Source organism: Octopus sinensis, linkage group LG27 (assembly GCF_006345805.1).
Source record: "Octopus sinensis linkage group LG27, ASM634580v1, whole genome shotgun sequence".
In the NCBI taxonomy this organism is placed as follows: Eukaryota; Metazoa; Mollusca; class Cephalopoda; order Octopoda; family Octopodidae; genus Octopus; species Octopus sinensis.
In genome coordinates, this window is record NC_043023.1 from 10,927,656 (window position 1) to 10,948,642 (window position 20,987).

A 20,987-nucleotide genomic window follows, 5' to 3' on the forward strand; every position below is an offset into this window, starting at 1 on the left:
TTTAATCGACCCCGAAAGGATGAAAGGCAAAGTCGACCTCGGCGGAATTTGAACTCACAACGTAGTGGCAGACGTTTTGCAGAGAGATCTGTGTCACTTCATTTTCTGAGATCAGTACCCTAAAAACACACAAACGTATTTGTACATTGAAAGAATCCATATCGTTGTGATATCAGTTGTAAAATAATTCTCGCAAAAAGGTAACTTAATTACTCACCAACATGTGGAGGGTAATTATTACCGGTGCTTCGAAAACGAAATTTAAAAGAATTACATTTTAATTGCAAAGGCTAGCAACAGGCAAAGTTTCCATTGGACAACATACATTCGAAGATATTTAACAGAACCAATATCCTCATGCGAATGTAGCGAATTTACTCTCTTTACTTGTTTCAGACATTTGACTGTGGCCATGCTGGAACACTGCCTTTAGTCGAGGAAATTGACCCTAGGACTTATTCTTTGTAAGCCTAGTACATATTCTATCAGTCTCTTTTGCCGAACCGCTAAGTTACGGGGACGTAAACACACCAGCATCGGTTGTCAAGCAATGTTGGGGGGACAAACACAGACACACATACATATATATATGTACATATACATATATATATATACATACATGTATATATGTACATATACATACATGTATATATATATATAGCCCGAGGCTATAGTAGAAGACACTCACCCAAGGTGCCACGCAGTGGAACTGAGCCCGGAACCTTGTGGCTCGTAAGCAAGCTACTTACCACACAGCCACTCTTACACCTAATGCATGATTAACACAAAACAATATGAATAAATAAGCAGAACATCTTACAGAGTAATCTAACATTAAAGGGTTCGTGTCTGTTTTCCGTGCTGGCATGGGTCGGACGGTTTGACCAGAACAAGCAAGCTAGGAAGCTGCATTAGGCTCCAGTTTGACTTGGCTTGGTTTCTACAGCCGGATGTCCTTCCCAACACCAACCGCTTTACAGTGTGCGGAGTGCTTTTAACGGGCCACCAGCATGAGATATTTTACATGACACCAATACAAGTGCATTTTCTGTGGTATTGACACAGGGCGCTTGCAGGTCAATCTTCTTCACCAGGTGACGCAACCATAACACTTCTGCTGTGGAGGGCAGGTCTTCTTGAGTGCAAAAATTGCACGGCAAGCCGCAACAGATGGCCAAACCCATACTTCTCGAACCCCAATTAAGCATGCTGTACCACTGAGCTAAGTGACTCGTGAAACATTTCACCCAATTAGTTCGTGGAATTGATGCAGATGCTGCCTTGGCTGAGATTTTAAACAGGTTTCCCAGAGTAGCCGACTCCATCAGTAGAGGGTGATGTCATCTGAAAATCTGAAATGATAGAAAACAAAATATTGTAAGACAGAGAATACTGAAAAAGGCAAGAGTGCAATCCCTAGGTGTTATCTTTCTCCTGCCTTCCATTGAACTGTATTAACCCTTTTCTTACTGTATTTATTTTGAGATGTTCTGTGTTTCTTTCAATTAATTTAAATATAATGAGTTTAGTAAAATAACTTAGTTATCATTCAGCTAGTGTTAGGACATAAATTATGACTAAGGTTTGGTGGAAAATTTTAATTCAAAACTTACGGAAACAAGACATTTATACTACAGAGCCAGAGCCGGTTTCAGCCGGGTTGGTATCAAAAGGGTTAAAAATTGTTTCTCTATCATATATTTTTAAGCCCTTTGTTATTGTATTCTGTCAAGATGCTCTGTGTTTCTTTCAATTAATTTTAAATATAACAAAGAATTTAGTAAAATAATTTAGTTATCATTAAGCTAGTGATAGGAACAAATTGTGACTAAGGTTTGGTGGAAGATTTTAATTCAAATCTTATGAAAAGAAAACATTTGTACTACAGAGCCAGAGCTGGTTTCAGCTGGGTTAGTAATGAAAGGGTAAATTTGCAGATTTTGTTTCACTTGTTAGAAATAGCAGCCAAATCTTGTGCACACTGAAGACACATGACTGACTGTCTTTAACCCTTTTGTTACCATATTTCTGTCGAGATGCTCTGTGTTTCTTTTTCAATTGACTTTAAATATTACAAAGAATTTAGTAAAATAACTTAGTTATCATTCAGCTAGTGTTAGGAACATAAATTGTGACTAAGGTTTTGTGGAAGATTTTAATTCAGAACTTTTGAAAACAAGACATTTGTACTACAGAGCCAAAGCCAGTTCCAGCCGGGTTGGTAATGAAAGGGTTAACTAGACTGTACTATAGGTAGTTGATTTTTGTTATTGAGAAAATTACTCACAACTGATAGTAGAACGATATGGTTTCTCTCATGTATGGATGTTTTTGTGTGCAGTTTACGTAATGTTTGAGAAAATGATTCACAACAGATATCACAGTGATATGGTTTCTCTACTGTGTAAATATGCCTGAATATATTTATTGGTAACACATCAGTGATATTGTTTCTCTATGTAAACATACTGAGTTTATCAAGATAATTCCAAGGGATAATGATTTACTACAAACATCAGGCGTAGGAGTGGCTGTGTGGTAAGTAGCTTGCTTACCAACCACATGGTTCCGGGTTCAGTCCCACTGCGTGGCACCTTGGGCAAGTGTCTTCTGCTATAGCCTCGGGCCGACCAAAGCCTTGTGAGTGGATTTGGTAGACGGAAACTGAATAATATGTGAATCAATAAGTTTGCTTGAATATATTTGTGTTTATTGGGGTTATCGTTTTGAGAATATATCTCCTTACAGATATCACAATGGCATAATATCTTACCTGTTCCTTCTTCTGTAGCAGCAGAAGAATCAATCCTTTTATAGACTGAGTTACAGATTTAACCTTGCTTTCACAGAATTCATTTTCCGTATTTATTCTTCTCACACCAAAATATGCAGATGTTTATCTCTTTTACACAGATTTTAATAATCGTTGATGTAAAAGCGTCTGTAGATGCCAATATCACCAGATAATCTGAAATTACAGAGAAAAAAATAATGTAAGACAAAGCAAACTTTAAAAAATAGACAGGCGCAGGAGTGGCTGTCTGGTAAGTAGCTTGTTTACCAACCACATGTTTTCGGGTATAGTCCCACTGCGTGGCATCTTGGGCAAGTGTCTTCTGCTATAGCCCCGGGCCGACCAATGCCTTGTGAGTGGATTTGGTAGATGGAAACTGAAAGAAGCCCGTCCTATATATGTATGTGCGTGTATGTTTGTCCCCCTAGCATTGCTTGACAACCGATGCTGGTGTGTTTTTGTCCCTGCCACTTAGCGGTTCGGCAAAAGAGACCAATAGAATAAGTACTGGGCTTACAAAGAATAAGTCCCGGGGTCGATTTGATCGACTAAAGGTGGTGCTCCAGCATGGTCGCAGTCAAATGACTGAAACAAGTGAAAGAGTAAATCACATCATTGAAATCTCGAAGCCACAAGATAATGTTTGTTTAACCCTTTAGTGCCTAAACCGGCCAAATCCGGCCCAATATATTCTACATATTTTATATTCAAACTGGCCATATCTAGCCTCTCACACCTAACCTACATTGACATTCTAAAAACAAACAATCACATCATTGAAACCTCAAAGCTATAAGGTAATGCATGATTAATTCAAAACAATCTGAGTGAAAAAGTATTACATTTAATAGAGAAATTTGAACACTAAAGGGTTAACTTAAAACTATGTGAATAAATAAGCATTACATTTGATAGAGTAACCTGAATGCTAGAGGATTAAACCAGACATATCCAGTTGAAATATTTTGTCTAATTTATGCTGAAACCGACCAAATCAGGCCTCTCACACATACCCTGTAATGTCATTCTAAAACTAAGCAATCACACCATTGAAATCTGAAAGCTACAAGATAATTAATGCTGAATTGAAAACGATGTGAATACCTAAGTATTACATCTGACAGAGTAATCTGAAAGGTGGCGAGCTGGCAGGATCGTTAGCACGCCAGGTGAAATGCTTGGCAGTATTTCATCTGCCACTACATTCTGAGTTCAAGTTCCGCCGAGGTCGATTTCGCCTTTCATCCTTTCGGGGTCGATAAATTAAGTACCAGTTACACACTGGGGTAGATGTAATCGACTTAATCCCCTTGTCTGTCTCCTCTGTGTTTAGCCCCTTGTGGGTAGTAAAGAAATAGGTATTTCTTCTGCCGCTACGTTCTGAGTTCAAATTCCGCCGAGGTCGATTTCGCCTTTCATCCTTTCGGGGTCGATAAATTAAGTACCAGTTACACACTGGGGTAGTTGTAATCGACTTAATCCCCTTGTCTGTCTCCTCTGTGTTTAGCCCCTTGTGGGTAGTAAAGAAATAGGTATTTCGTCTGCCGCTACGTTCTGAGTTCAAATTCCGCCGAGGTCGATTTCGCCTTTCATCCTTTCGGGGTCGATAAATTAAGTACCAGTTACACACTGGGGTAGATGTAATCGACTTAATCCCCTTGTCTGTCTCCTCTGTGTTTAGCCCCTTGTGGGTAGTAAAGAAATAGGTATTTCGTCTGCCGCTACGTTCTGAGTTCAAATTCCGCCGAGGTCGATTTCGCCTTTCATCCTTTCGGGGTCGATAAATTAAGTACCAGTTACACACTGGGGTAGATGTAATCGACTTAATCCCCTTGTCTGTCTCCTCTGTGTTTAGCCCCTTGTGGGTAGTAAAGAAATAGGTATTTCGTCTGCCGCTACGTTCTGAGTTCAAATTCCGCCGAGGTCGATAAATTAAGTACCAGTTACACACTGGGGTAGATGTAATCGACTTAATCCCCTTGTCTGTCTCCTCTGTGTTTAGCCCCTTGTGGGTAGTAAAGAAATAGGTATTTCGTCTGCCGCTACGTTCTGAGTTCAAATTCCGCCGAGGTCGATTTCGCCTTTCATCCTTTCGGGGTCGATAAATTAAGTACCAGTTACACACTGGGTTAATATAATCGACTTAATTCCTTTGTCTGTCCTTGTTTGTCTCCTCTATGTTCAGCCCCTTGTGGGTAGTAAAGAAATAGGCATTTCAGCTGCCGCTATGTTCTGAGTTCAAATTCCGCCTAGGTCAATTTTGCCTTTCATCCTTTCGGGGTCGATAAATTAAGTACCAGTTACACACTGGGGTAGTTGTAATCGACTTAATCCCCTTGTCTGTCCTCTCTGTGTTTAGCCCCTTGTGGGTAGTAAAGAAATAGGTATTTCTTCTGTCGTTACTTTCTGAGTTCAAATTCCACCGAGGTCGACTTTGCTTTCATCCTTTTGGGGTTGATAAATTAAGTACCAGTTACGCACTGGGGTCGATGAAATGGACTTAATCCCTTTGTGTGTCCCCTCTATGTTTAGCCCATTGTGAGTAGTAAAGAAATAGGTATTTCAGCTGCCGTTACGTTCTGAGTTCAAATTCCACCGAGGTCAACTTTGCCTTTCATCCTTTCGGGTTCGATAAATTAAGTACCAGTTACGCACTGGGGTAGATGTAATCAGCTTAATCCCTTTGTCTGTCCTTGTTTGTCCCCTCTATGTTTAGCCCCTTGTGGGCAATAAAGAAATAAGAATAATCTGAATGCTAATGAGTTAAAGCATTACTTACTGAGACTGATTTACAACACATATCACTGCAACGTGGACTTTATCGTTTTGAGAATATATCTCCTTACAGATATCACAATGGTATAATATCTTACCTGTTCCTTCTTCTGTAGCAGCAGAAGAATCAATCCTTTTATAGACTGAGTTACAGATTTAACCTTGCTTTCACATAATTCATTTTCCGTATTTATTCTTCTCACACCAAAATATGCAGATGTTTATCCCTCTTTCACAGATTTTAAATATTGTTGATGTAAAAGCGTCTGTAGATGCCAGTATCACCAGATAATCTGAAATTACAGAGAAAAAAATAATGTAAGACAAAGCAAACTTTAAAAAATAGACAGGCGCAGGAGTGGCTGTCTGGTAAGTAGCTTGTTTACCAACCACATGTTTTCGGGTATAGTCCCACTGCGTGGCATCTTGGGCAAGTGTCTTCTGCTATAGCCCCGGGCCGACCAATGCCTTGTGGGTGGATTTGGTAGACGGAAACTGAAAGAAGCCCTTCGTATATATATATATATATGTATATATATATAGGTGCAGGAGTGGCTGTGTGGTAAGTAGCTTGTTACCAACCACATGTTTCCGGGTTCAGTCCCACTGCGTGGCATCTTGGGCAAGTGTCTTCTGCTATAGCCCTGGGCCGACCATTGCCATGTGAGTGGATTTGGTAGACGGAAACTGAAAGAAGCCTGTCGTATATATGTATATGTATATATGTGTGTGTCTGTGTTTGTCCCCCTAGCATTGCTTGACAACCAATGCTGGTGTGTTTATGTCCCCGTTACTTAGCGGTTCAGCAGAAAGAGACCGATAGAATAAGTACTAGGCTTACAAAAGAATAAGTCCCGGGGTTGATTTGCTCGACTAAAGGCGGTGCTCCAGCTTGGCCGCAGTCAAATGACAAACAAGTAAAAGAGTAATGTAGATACTGACGGTATAAGGGAACTTTCTATATGGAATTCTATGATAATTCATGACCAAAGAGGACTTTAGACTTTAAAAAAACAAAAAAAAAATAAAACATTATATATATGGATCAGTGGTTAGAGCAGAGGGCCCACATTCATGAGGTAGTGAGTTCTATTTCTGAACTGGGCTGTGTGTTGTGCTCCAGTTCACTCACCTGTAGAAATGAGTTACGATGTCACTGGTGCCAAGCTGTATTGGCCGTTACCTTTGCCTTGGATAGCATTGGTGGCATGGAGAGGGGAGGCTGGTATGCATGAGCAACTACTGGTCTGCCATAACCTTGTTATGGAATTGTGACTCGGAGGGAAACATTCTACGTGCAATCCCATGGTCATTCATGACTGAAAGGGTATGATAACTAAGTTATTTTACTAAATTCTTTGTTATCATCATCATCATCGTTTAACGTCTGCTTTCCATGCTAGCATGGGCTGGAAGATTTGACTGAGGATTGGCGAATGAGATGGCTGCACTAAGCTTCAATCTTGATCTGGCAGAGTCTCTACAGCTGGATGCCCTTCCTAATGCCAACCAACCCCGGGACTTATTCTTTGTAAGCCTAGTAATTATTCTATCGGTCACCATGATATTTTTAACCTTTTTGATACAAATCTGGCTGAATCCAGCTCTGGCTCTGATTCTGGTGTGTTTATGTCCCTGTCACTTAGCGGTTCAGCAAAAAGAGACTGACAGAATAAGTACTGGGCTTACAAAAGAATAAGTCCTGGGGTCGATTTGCTCGACTAAAAGCGGTGCTACAGCATGGCCGCAGACAAATGACTGAAACAAGTAAAAGAGTAATCGACTACTCACTCCTATGAACTTGCTGACCTTGTGCCAAAATTTGAAATCAATGGTTTTAAATTTTGGCACAAGGCCAGTAATTTCGGGGGGTGGGGTGGATGAAGCAATTACATCGACCCCAGCTGGTACTTATTTTGGATCGTTTCCTTTTGAACGGCAGTTTTCAACACAATTTCTAGTTAACTAAACACTTTTAAACTTCGTATACTGGGAGAATGTGTCAAAATAAAACATTTTTTTCTCTTGGCTTTCTTGAGAAAATTGTAATTTGTAAGTTTAACGTAGTTTAATCTTTCGAATTGTAACCAATCCTATGCTCTCTTTTCAGCTAAAATCATTTGCTGCATCTAAAACTGAGACAACATCCTGTAACTAACCCTAAATTTTTTTTTATTAATTGTTACGCGTGCATCTAAAATTATTCGTTTTGAGATACACGTGTAAAAAAAACCTAAAGCAATGGAATTAAATTAATTTAACAATTAAGAAAAAAAATTTAGGGTTACGGTTAGGGGGGAGGTTTAGGGTTAGTTACAGGATGTTGTCTCAGTTTTAGACGCAGCAAATGATTTTAGTTGAATGGAGGTAATCGATTGGTTAAAATTGCCGAAATGCTCGGATTTTCAGACGAAATATCTTACAAACTATAGAATTTTCTCAATAAAGCCAAGAGAAAAAGATGTTTTATAAAGACATTCTACCAGTATACGAAGTTTAAAAGTGTTTAGTTACGTGGAAATTATTTTAAAAACTGCTGTTTAAACCGAAAAGACCCAAATATCTTAAAAACTATAGAATTTTCTCAATAAAACCAAGAGAAAATGATGTTTTATAAACACATTCTACCAGTATACGAAGTTTAAAAGTGTTTAGTTACGTGGAAATTATTTTAAAAAACTGCCGTTCAAACCGAAAAGATCCCAAATATCTTACAAATTGTAGAATTTTCTCAATGAAGCCAAGAGAAAAAGATGTTTTATAAACACATTCTACCAGTATACGAAGTTTAAAAGTGTTTAGTTAACTAGAAATTGTGTTGACATCTGCCGTTCAAAAGGAAAAGATCCCTTATTTTAATCAAACTTCAATTTTGAAAGTCAGCCCTAGTGCTTTCTGAATTTCAAAGGTAAAGTTGGAGGAAATACTGCTCAACAGTTTGCCCAGCATAAGTCTGCCGGCTTGACCCCCTTAATATAACAAGAGCATTCAGTGAGTGCAAACCTCCACCAAGGCAACACCAATGTCTTCTCAACGATTAGCCAGAGATCATCATCATCATCGTTTAACGTCCGTTTTCCGCGCTAGCACGAGTTGGATGGTTCGACTGGGGTCTGAGGAGCCAGGGGCTGCCTCAGGCTCCAGTCTGATCTGGCAGTGTTTCTACAGCTGGATGCCTTTCCTAACGCCAACCACTCCGCAAGTGTAGTGGGTGCTTTTTACCTGTCACCTGCACAGGTGCCAGAGGGCTCTGGCATCGGCCACGTTCGGATGGTGCTTTTTATGTGCCACCGGCACAGAAGCCATTCGAGGCAGGGTTGGCATCGGTCACGTTCGGATGGTGCTTTTTATGTGCCACCGGCACAGAAGCCAGTGGAGGCTGCACTGGCAACAGCCACGTTCGGATGGTGCTTTTTATGTGTCACCGGCACAGGTATCGCAACTACTGTTTCCATTGATATTTGGTTCGATGTTCATGTACATGCTCTTGACTCAACAGGTCTCCTCAAGCACAGCGAGATGTTCCGGGATCCCACGATATGATGATTTTTTAAAATGAGAATATCTGAAATAAAGTCGACTGCTCTCACAAACGAGAATACTAAAAATGAACCTGTTAAGTTTAAAGAAAAATCGGAAAAATAATCCAGAATCCTTGTTCGGTACCGGAATGATCTCAAAATTGTATCTTGCCTGTCAGAGGCCAAGCAATTCTGAAAGTTTCATCCGAATCCATCCAGCGGTTCCTGAGATGTCTTATCCACAAACAAACGCTAAGGCGGAGGTAATAATCCTTTCTGCTATAGGCACAAGGCCTGAAATTTGGAGGGAGAGGGTTAGTCGATTAGATCTACCGCAGTACTCAACTGGTACTTAATTTATCGACCGCTAAAGGATGAAAGGCAAAGTTGATCTCGGCGGAATTTGAGCTCAGAACAGTCGAAATACCTATTTCTTTACTGCCCACAAGGGGCTAAACATAGAGAGGACAAACGGATTAATTCGGTTATATCGACCCCAATGCGTAACTGGTCCTCAATTTATCGACCCTGAAAGGATGAAAGTCAAAGTCAACCTCGGCGGAATTTGAACTCAGAACGTAACGGCAGACGAAATACCACTAAACATTTCGCCCGGCGTGCTAACGTTTCTGCCAGCTCGCCGCTTTAATAATAATCCTTTCTTCTAAAGGTAAGAGGCCCGAAAATTGTGGGGAGGGGCTAGTCGATTACATCGAACCCAATGCGTAACTGGTACTTAATTTATCGACAAGGTGGTGAGCTGGCAGAAACGTTAGCACGCCGGGCGAAATGCTTAGCGGTATTTTGTCTGCCGTTACGTTGTGAGTTCAAATTCCGCCGAGGTCGACTTTGCCTTTCATCCTTTCGGGGTTGATAAATTAGGTATCAGTTACGCACTGAAGTCGATGTAATAGACTTAATGCTTATGTCTGTCCTTGTTTGTTCCCTCTATGTTTAGCTCCTTGTGGGTAATAAAGAAATAGGTATTTTGTCTGCCGTTACGTTGTGAGTTCAAATTCCGCCGAGGTCGACTTTGCCTTTAATCCTTTCGGGGTCGATAAATTAGGTACCAGTTACACACTGAGGTCGATGTAATCGACTTAATGCCTATGTCTGTCCCCTCTATGTTTAGCTCCTTGCGGGTAATAAAGAAATAGGTACTTAATTTATCGACCTCGAAAAGATGAAAGGCAAAGTCGACCTCACCGGAATAATAATAAAAATGTACTTGGTACTTGTCTGGTAAGTGATTTGATATAAGGCCTTGTGGTGAAGCTAAAGCAATTACAGCGCGGGAAACACAATTCAGCCATTTGCAAAACACGCAGAAGCTTAACATTAATCATTTATTAGCTGCCGTCGACATTCTCGACAATATCTGCTATCTGGTAAAAGAGTTATTTCCTATGGACAGATGATAGACACCAGTGAAGCACGTAAGCTGAGTTAGCTGTGTATGTGTGTGGTCCCCACGTCAGCAAAATGAACAAGCATTCATTAAGACAGCATGCAAAAATGAAGTTGGATTTATCGGCACTGTCATGCTTTTAGCTGACAAAAGTGAAAGTCGTCCACTTCGTGTATTTACGTCGTCAGGTTTATACTTTCGTTAATTTACTGTTTCACGCTGTTAGGTTTATAAAACAATTGAAGTTCAGTTTAAAGTTTATAAATAAATACATTTCATGACGATCTTTCGTCTCTAGTAGACCTTTCCATCGATTTCCGTAAAAATTTTTTTTTTTACATATGGGCTTGCGGGAACTTTTGAAGTAATACACATACATATACACCAAGTAAAAAATTTCAGTTATCTCTTTCTTTCACACACACTAACAGAAGCACTTCACTTACACAACATACTGTCTGTCTCCCACACCCCATCAAACACACACACACATGTACATCAATGCCTCCCATGCACGGTAACTTCAAAAGAACTTCCCTCGTCATACAATCGCTTTCTCTTAGTCTCTTTCGCTCTCATTACTTATGTAAAAAAATAAAAGTTTTTTACGGAAATCGACGGAAAGGTCTACTAGAGACGAAATATCGCCAATACATTTCATTCCATGTTCTGTTTAAACTTTATAAATAAATATATTCTTGCAGTGTGTGTATATGTGGCTATATGTCTGACTAATGTGTGTGTGTCTGTATTTATTGTATGTGTGTATAAGTAGTTATATGCTTATATTATCCATTATAGTAATATTTGTCTGTTGAAATCCGTTTTAAGGCGGTCAATAGTTTAATTAAAGATGTGTCTATACATGTATATATATATATATATATATATATATGAATAATTTCAACTTCAGCAGAAAATTTTCAACTTCCTACCCCTAGTGGTACTACTAGCGAACAGTGGTTCCGGTACGCGCTAGCTAGTCGTAAGTAGTCGACCCTACGACTACCTAGCAAAGTAAATAAAACACAAAATAAATAATTTTTTAAACAAACTATATAACACACAAAAACACAAAGCATGGATCGACTAGACATGACTAGCTGGCGCGAGTACGCGAGCGCACACACCAGGACCACTATTCGCTAGTGGATGGAAGCACTCCGTCGGTTACGACGACGAGGGTTCCGGTTGATCCGAATCAACGGAACTGCCTGCTCGTGAAATTAACGTGTAAGTGGCTGAGCACTCCACAGACACGTGTACCCTTAACGTAGTTCTCAGGGATATTCAGCGTGACACAGAGAGTGACAAGGCCGGCCCTTTGAAATACAGGTACAACAGAAACAGGAAGTAAGAGTGAGAGAGAGTTGTGGTGAAAAGAGTACAGCAGGGATCACCACCATCCCCTGCCGGAGCCTTGTGGAGCTTTAGGTGTTTTCGCTCAATAAACACTCACAACGCCCGGTCTGGGAATCGAAACCGCGATCCTATGACCGCGAGTCCGCTGCCCTAACCACTGGGCCATTGCGCCTCCATACTCAAAACTAGTGAAGGAGACAGAGGCCAAACATGATGAATTACTCAAAACGAAGTTCTATATATAGAATTTATATATTAGACTTGCTCATTAGTAGATATCACATTTGTGCCTTTGACTGTTCATTGTTAATTAAGCCGTGTATATTTTATTTACAACACCACCTTTTCTATGCATAGTATAGGTGGTGGAATAAAGACAGAGTACACAAATATTGCGCCTCCTCATGCTTGCATATATCCAACAAGATTCACTGAGGCAGATTTTCAATGGGTGGATGCTCTTCTTGTTGGCAACCATCACCCGTTTCTGAGTGAGATAATATTTCTCCTAAGTCCTTCAAACACAACCAGCACAATGATCAGACATTTCCCAGCAAGACTGCAAATGAACAACTGCTTGTATGAGAGTAACTGTTTACAATCAGTGTATGACATCCAGACAATAAAACACAAACACACACACAATGGGTGTCTTTCAGTTAGTTCATAAAACAAGTAGTCATTTCATTGGCTTACAGCAACTGAAAGGACAATTTGATTTTACCAAGATTTTGCTCAGAACCAACACTCCAGTTTTCTACCTTCAAAAAACACCATCCGAGCATGGCCATCTGCCAGCCTCATCTGGCACTTGTGTCGGTGGCACATAAAAAACACCATCCGAGCATGGCCATCTGCCAGCCTCATCTGGCACTTGTGTCGGTGGCACATAAAAAACACCATCCGAGCGTGGCCGTCTGCCACCTGTGTCGGTGGCACATAAAAAACACCATCCGAGCATGGCCGTCTGCCAGCCTCGTCTGGCACCTGTGTCGGTGGCACATAAAAAACACCATCCGAGCGTGGCCGTCTGCCAGCTTCGTCTGGCACCTGTGCCGGTGGCACATAAAAAACACCATCCGAGCGTGGCCATCTGCCAGCCTCGTCTGGCACCTGTGTCGGTGAAACATAAAATCACCCACTACACTCTCGGAGTGGTTGGCGTTAAGAAGGGCATCCAGCTGTAGAAACACTGCCAGATCTGACTGGCCTGGTGCAGCCTTCGGGCTCGCCAGACCCCAGTTGAACCGTCCAACCCATGCTAGCATGGAAAGCGGACGTTAAACGATGATGATGATGATATCACTTTAATATATTGATATTGATGATGATATGAAATTCTATTATAGTAAATTTACTGTTCCAGACAAAAAAATAAAGTTATGTAAAAAAACACTTCCATACAGTAGGACTGACTCCAAAAGTACATGGTTGAGAAGCAAACCAGACAGCTATGCTTGCGCCTTCTGTATATGTGTGCACATTCATGTGCACACATGTGTCTCTACCATGCAGTGATGCAACTTGGGCACAATAACATTTGTTCTACATAATGCCCTGTAGTTCAGTGATTTCATAGTTGAAGAGCTAGGGAATGAAGAACCTTAGTTGAAAATAAATAAGGAATGGCCTCAGGAAGTGTAATCTGCCATAGAATACCGCTTCAAGAATTCTTGTCCAACCTTGACAGCAAAAAAAAAAAAAAAAGAGACACAAAAAATGATGATGATTCTAATTTTGGTACAAGGCCAGAAATTTTTGAGGTTGGGGAGCGGGAAGTTGATGTACTAGTCTTACTTTATTTTATCAACCACCAAAAGGATAAAAGAAGCAAAGTTGACCTCAGCATTAATTGAAATTAGAACATAAAGAAAAACCAAGAGTAATTCCACAAAGCTTGCCACCTTAGACAGAAGAATTATATATACTGCATTTTTTGATGAATATTAAAAAGCCATAGAAATTACACAGGGTTGAAATTTAATGAGACACATAGGTCTTAAGAATTAGTTAGTGTTCAAATGTGTTCAAGCCACAAGTTGTTGATTAACCCAAACTAGCACTATGACCTGGCAACGCCGGGTCACAGTGCTAGTGCATGCGCACATACACGCGAGCACTGTCCAAATCTCCGACCAATCACACACAGCTAGCTGGCATTCAATTGGCGTATCAAGCTTCGGGCATTTTGATTGGGTTTTGGGTAGAAAATTCACAAAAAAGTCACTTCCATTGATCTTTCAATGGCTCTGGATGGTTTTTGATGACCATAGAAAGTGCAAGCCCTCCAACTGAAAAATTGTGGACCTGTATAAAGGACATGCACACACACACACACACACATTTTGCCATATATATATATATATGTATGTATATATATATATATTATATATATATATATATATATATATAGAGAGAGAGAGAGAGAGAGAGAGAGAGAGAAGAGAGAGAGAGAGATGTTCCCTAAATGAGCAGGAACAGACCTATGATCAAAGCCATTCCAGTGAGATCATCCAGTGTTTTTGTATCAAGGACTAACATTATTTAATGCATTATTTGAGGGGTCTATTTTTTAATGATAGGATGTAAAGGAATTTAGCTGCTGTTTTTGTAGGTTAAGTGACTAAAGGTTCACCAAATCTCATGTACAGTAGTTACTGTATGTACTAGCATCACTGTTCATTTTACATACCTCAGGGAGTTCTTTGAAATGAACTTATTCAATGAAACATCCAAAACCTAAAGCAGAGTATGTTCCACTATGGTTATTTGGAACAGTAATCAGTGAATGTAGCAAAATGAACCTAAATATAGTGATAGATGAAAAATTGACAGACAGTGACTGGCCAAACTAGAAAAAAAATTATTTAGCACCAGGCACCATTAAAGACAACAAACTGGCACAGTGATTAGAGTGTGGGACAGAATGCCATGTGGTGTTTGTTGAATCTCCGTGTTCTGAGTTCACATCCTACCAAGGTCTACTTTGCCTTTCATCTTTCAAGGTTGATAAAAATTCCAGCCCAGTGCAGTCAGCTGGCAGTATTGTTAGGACACTGGTCTGGATGCCTTGCAGTGTATCTGCTCTGGCTCTGTGCAATCAGAGACCAAACCCCCACCTTATCACTGAAAAACAGGGATACTTCTGTCAGAAGCTGTAATGAATAGTATCAGCAATTTGAGAAAAAGAATAAACGGAAACTATTTCCTTGAAGATCAACCACAACACCACCATGCAATCCTGACTGATCAAAAGCATTCCAGTTGAGATCATCCTATCTTCTTTTGCAAGAGTGATATTTCATTTCATTTGAGTTTGAGTCCATGCTCAGGCCAAGTCGAAGACTCCACCCTCAGAGTCTGGTGTGGTTGCCAGGTTGTATTCTCTGTTTAATTTTGACATGTGTAGGAGCGAGTTTGAGTCAGTTTGTGCTTGTTGTGTATATCCTGGGAGATGGGGTTCATCTCTAATGGTGCTTAAGTATCTATCCAGCTGCAATTTGAATGATTCCACACTGCATCCTGATAGATTTCTGACATGTACCGGAATGGAGTTGAATAGTTGTGCTCCTCGAACCAACAGACTTGGCTGTTTTTTTTAGCAGGTTGAATGACATTTACAACAGCAACTTCTTAAAGCAACGTATAAGATCAGATATTTGCAGTAAGACAATTAGCTAAACAAAGTATTCTGTGCAAACATCAGTTATGGGTGGGCCACAGAACTAGTAAAAAGAATTGGCAAATGTCCTTCAGCAAATAAGCTATAATGACTAAATGCAGTTTTATTTCAGAAAATTAAATACTTAGTTATACACCTAATTTGGGAAATATTTGCAATCGTGACCAAAAATCAGTCCATGAAATACATCTATATATATAAAATGGTAGTTGTGTGAGTGTCTGTCCCCTTCCATTTAGATTCCTAACTACTCCCACATTTTGCGGTGCAGTTTAACCAAATTCAGGTATCTTATAGTCGTGATTCATATCGAGCCCGTCTGGGTATTAGCGCGCGTCTACGATGAGTCTATGATTTTAAAAATAATTTAACATCATTTTTTATTCCATTTTAATGCATATTTTTTTCATGTGTCGATGGCGGCGGAGTTGGCGTCCACGCTCAAACACCTGCACTAGTGTTTGCTTCTCCCCCTTCTTCCCTCCCTCGTGAAGCTGTGGGGAAGGGAGTGTAAGGAAATCAACGTCGTAAAGCGTTGTCAAGGAGACCAGCGTTCTTTTAGAACGACTTCATGGCTTGAAGACACCAAAACAGAAATGGCTAAGAAAGCCCGAATTGGCATCCATAAGGGAAGTAACTCTCTAAAAATGCTTATATAGTTATTTCCCTTACAAACCCGAGCAACGCCGGGCGATACTGCTAGTTTAATATAAAAAGCTTTCTTATATTAATGAGTCAACGGTGAAAGATGGGAAGTATTTAGATATCATGCATGGATCCTCCTTTTGACCAGAATTTCCAGACAAGATAGAACCAGAACATCATCATCATCATTTAACGTCCGTTCTCCATGCTAGCATGGGTTGGATGGTTCGACCGGGGCCTGGGAAGCCAGGAGGTTGCGCCAGGCTCCAGTCTGATCTGGCAGTGTTTCTACAGCTGATGCCCCTTCCTAACACCAACCACTCCGTGAGTGTAGTGGGTTCTTTTTACGTGCCACTGGCACAGGGGCCAGAGGAGGCTGGCAAATGACCACGATCGGTTGGTGCTTTTTACGTGCCACTGGCACAGGGGCCAGAGGAGGCTGGCAAACGACCACGATCGGTTGGTGCTTTTTACGTGCCACTGGCACAGGGGCCAGAGGAGGCTGGCAAACGTCCACGATCGGTTGGTGCTTTTTACGTGCCACTGGCACAGGGGCCAGAGGAGGCTGGCAAATGACCACGATCGGTTGGTGCTTTTTACGTCCCACTGGCACAGGGGCCAGAGGAGGCTGGCAAACGACCACGATCAGTTGGTGCTTTTTACGTGCCACTGGCACAGGGGCCAGAGGAGGCTGGCAAATGACCACGATCGGTTGGTGCTTTTTACGTCCCACTGGCACAGGGGCCAGAGGAGGCTGGCAATGACCACGATCGGTTGGTGCTTTTTACGTGCCACTGCACAGGGGCCAGAGGAGGCTGGCAAATGACCACGATCGGTTGGTGCTTTTTACGTCCCACTGGCACAGGGCCAGGAGGCTGGCAAACGGCCACGATCGGTTGGTGCTTTTTACGTGCCACTGGCACAGGGGCCAGAGGAGGCTGGCAAACGACCACGATCGGTTGGTGCTTTTTACGTGCCACTGGCACAGGGGCCAGAGGAGGCTGGCAAATGACCACGATCGGTTGTGCTTTTTACGTCCCACTGGCACAGGGGCCAGAGGAGCTGGCAAACGGCCATGATCGTTGGTGCTTTTTACGTACCACTGGCACAGGGGCCAGAGGAGGCTGGCAAACGGCCACGATCGGTTGGTGCTTTTTACGTGCCACTGGCACAGGGGCCAGAGGAGGCTGGCAAACGACCACGATCGGTTGGTGCTTTTTACGTACCACTGGCACAGGGGCCAGAGGAGGCTGGCAAACGGCCACGATCGGTTGGTGCTTTTTACGTACCACTGGCACAGGGGCCAGAGGAGGCTGGCAAACGGCCACGATCGGTTGGTGCTTTTTACGTGCCACTGGCACAGGGGCCAGAGGAGGCTGGCAAACGACCACGATCGGTTGGTGCTTTTTACGTACCACTGGCACAGGGGCCAGAGGAGGCTGGCAAACGGCCACGATCGGTTGTGCTTTTTACGTACCACTGGCACAGGGGCCAGAGGAGGCTGGCAAACGGCCACGATCGGTTGGTGCTTTTTACGTGCCACTGGCACAGGGGCCAGAGGAGGCTGGCAAACGACCACGATCGGTTGGTGCTTTTTACGTCCCACTGGCACAGGGGCCAGAGGAGGCTGGCAAACGACCACGATCGGTTGGTGCTTTTTACATGCCACTGGCACAGGGGCCAGAGGGGGCTGGCAAACGACCACGATCGGTTGGTGCTTTTTACATGCCACTGGCACAGGGGCCAGAGGAGGCTGGCAAACGACCACGATCGGTTGGTGCTTTTTACGTGCCACTGGCACAGGGGCCAGAGGAGGCTGGCAAACGGCCACGATCGGTTGGTGCTTTTTACGTGCCACTGGCACAGGGGCCAGAGGAGGCTGGCAAACGGCCACGATCGGTTGGTGCTTTTTACGTGCCACCAACACGGATATCACAACTACATTAGTTCAATTATTATATTAACTGTTTCAATATCAACCTGGCTGAGATCACCTCCTGGGTTTGGGTTTATAATACAAACTTCCTGCTTTAAAACGATCAAAATTAAAACCTTCTATTGAAATTCCATGTTAATATTCTATTTACTAAATTCTTCATAATTTTCCAAATTAATTGAAACAATGGCAGACCACTTCATCAAAAATATGGTAATGAAAAGGTTTAATAATCTTTTTAATATTTTAAACAATGTCAATTGCTTTACTGAGTGGTTTTGTGTATCCGTTTGTGTGAACTATTTGTATTTAATTATTTCATTAGTAGTTCTTCCTACTCGTTAATTCGCTAGTAGTACCCCACTAGTTATTATCCCCGCCATTTAAAAATGGAAAGCTTCGTTAAAAATACCGCATATCTAAGAAAATTTATGCAGAAACAAAGCCGGTAGGGGAACAATTCCATTGTGTCTAGAACGAAGAATTGAAATTCAGCATTTGCATAATTTTTATCACATTTGGTGTTTTTTCAGAAGCTTTTTCGGTACTACTAGCGAACAGTGGTCCTGGTGCGCGCACACGCGCCAGCTAGTCGTAAGTAGTCGATCCTAAATAATTTTTTAAACTAAGTAAATAAATTATTTTTATAAACAAACTAAGGTTAGGTTTAGTGTTAAAAAGTCGTTATAGGATCGACTACTTACGACTAGCTAGCGCAGATGCGCGAGTGCGCACTCCGGCACCACTGTTCGCTAGTAGTATCGAAGGGTACTCGAATAAACATAATCTATCAGGCAATCTTTCGTCTCTAGTAGACCTTTCCGTCGATTTCCGTAAAAATTTTTTTTTTACATATGGGCTTGCGGGAACTTTTGAAGTAATGAGAGCGAAAGAGACTAAGAGAGAGCGATTGTATGACGAGGGAAGTTCTTTTGAAGTTACCGTGCATGGGAACCATTGATGTACATGTATGTGTTTGATGGGGTGTGGGAGACAGACAGTATGTTGTGTAAGTGAAGTGCTTCTGTTAGTGTGTGTGAAAGAAAGAGATAACTCAAATTTTTTACTCGGTGTATGTATGTATATTACTTCAAAAGTTCCCGCAAGCCCATACGTAAAAAAAAAAAAAATTTTACGGAAATTGACGGAAAGGTCTTACTAGAGACGAAAGATCGCCAATGGCGTTGTAGGATCGACTACTTACGACTAGCTAGCGCAGTGGCGCGAGTGCGCACTCTGGGACCACTGTTCGCTAGTAGTACCGAAGGGTACTCGAATACACATAATTTATCAAATTATAATAGTTATACCGACAGAATGTGGCGAGAAGAGAGAAATTTATTGTTTGAAGGTGTTGTTGGTCATAATACGGAGTGATATATCAATTTTCATAAATAGAATAGTATTTATGAAGGGTAAAATGTAAATCTCGACTATTGTAAGATGACTGGGTCATCATCATTACAGTAGTTGTTATATGAGGTTTGTAGAAAGAAAAAACGCTCTTTAAAAATAAATTAAATCGTTGCTTTACTCACTATTTCATCATTATCTTCGACACAATCATTTTCCACGGCAGTCTTGATACAAAAGTCGCTAATTTCTTAGAAGAAAAGAGACGAAGATAATCTGCTACCACGTGTAGCAGGTTCCCCGACGAAAGCCAGACTGAAGCAAAGGGGAGTAAATGAAAAAACTGTAATGGCTTGCTTTAATTACCGAAACGAAATTTCCTGCATTGCGCCAAAATTAACAGCACTTCTTTACGCTATGCAGTATTTCTTCCAATTTTTTAAGTTTTGAGCTCAAATCTCACCGACGTCAATTCTTCTTTTCATCTCTTCGGGGTCAATAAAATAGAGAACCAGTCAAGAACGGAGACGACGGTATCAAATATTCTCCCACCTCACCACTATTGTCAGTTCTCGTTAGAAGCTATTATTCACCACTGTCCCCCTATCGGGTAATTGAGGAATTAAATCTTACCAAGGGGGAAAAACTTCCACAACTGACATTTGCGGAGACTGTCGTAAAGTATTATAGGCGTAATGACCTGAAATTTTGGGCTAGAGCAAGTCGATTAGATCGACCCCAGAGCTTGACTGGTACTTATTCAGTCGATCGAAAGGAATTTGCACTCAGAACGCGAAAATGACGAAATACTGCTAAGTGCTTTGCCCGGCGTGCTAACAATTCTGCCACCTCGCCTCCTCACTACTGCTACTACTACTAATAATAATAATAATTCTTTTTTTTTTATATATATATTTTTTATTTTTATATTTTTAAATAATAATAATAATAATAATGGATCTTTTCCTTTTGAACGGATGGATCTTTTCCTTTGTAACATAATTTCTAGGTAACTAAAAAGTTATAAACTTCGTATACTGGTAGAATGTGTCAAAATGAAACATCATTTTCTCTTGGTTTTATTGAGAAAATTCTATAGTTTGTAAGATATTTCATCTGAAAATCCGAGCATTTCGGCAATTTTAACCAATCGATTACCTCCATTCAACTAAAATCATTTGCTGCGTCTAAAACTGAGATAACATCCTGTCACTAACCCTCACCTAACCCTAACCCTAAATTTTTTTCTTAATTGTTAAATTAATTTAATTGTTACGCGTGTAAAAAAAACGAAAGCAATGGAAAATAATTTAAACAATTAACAAACAAAATAATTCTATAATTTTATACACACGCTTTCCGTTTACTTTACACGCGTAACAATTAAATTAATTTAACAATTAAGAAAAAAAATTTTAGGGTTAGGGTGAGGTTTAGGGTTAGTGACAGGATGTTGTCTCAGTTTTAGACGCATAATAATAATAATAATAATAGTCCAACCCATACTAGCA

General features: G+C 41.1%; 1 long non-coding RNA gene across 2 annotated transcripts; it reads right to left on the reverse strand.

Annotated features, from left to right (window-relative positions):
- Nucleotides 1–688: 688 nt before the first annotated feature.
- LOC115225450 lies at nucleotides 689–20,277 on the reverse strand. Of its 2 annotated transcripts, XR_003882935.2 has the most exons (4): nucleotides 19,662–20,276; nucleotides 5,668–5,862; nucleotides 2,774–2,968; nucleotides 689–1,352 (listed from the first exon to the last, which is right to left on the reverse strand). It is a non-coding gene; the product is annotated as an uncharacterized LOC115225450 (long non-coding RNA). The 2 variants fall into 2 exon arrangements; XR_005004056.1 differs by lacking the exon at nucleotides 5,668–5,862 and having other exon boundaries at nucleotides 19,662–20,277.
- Nucleotides 20,278–20,987: the final 710 nt, after the last annotated feature.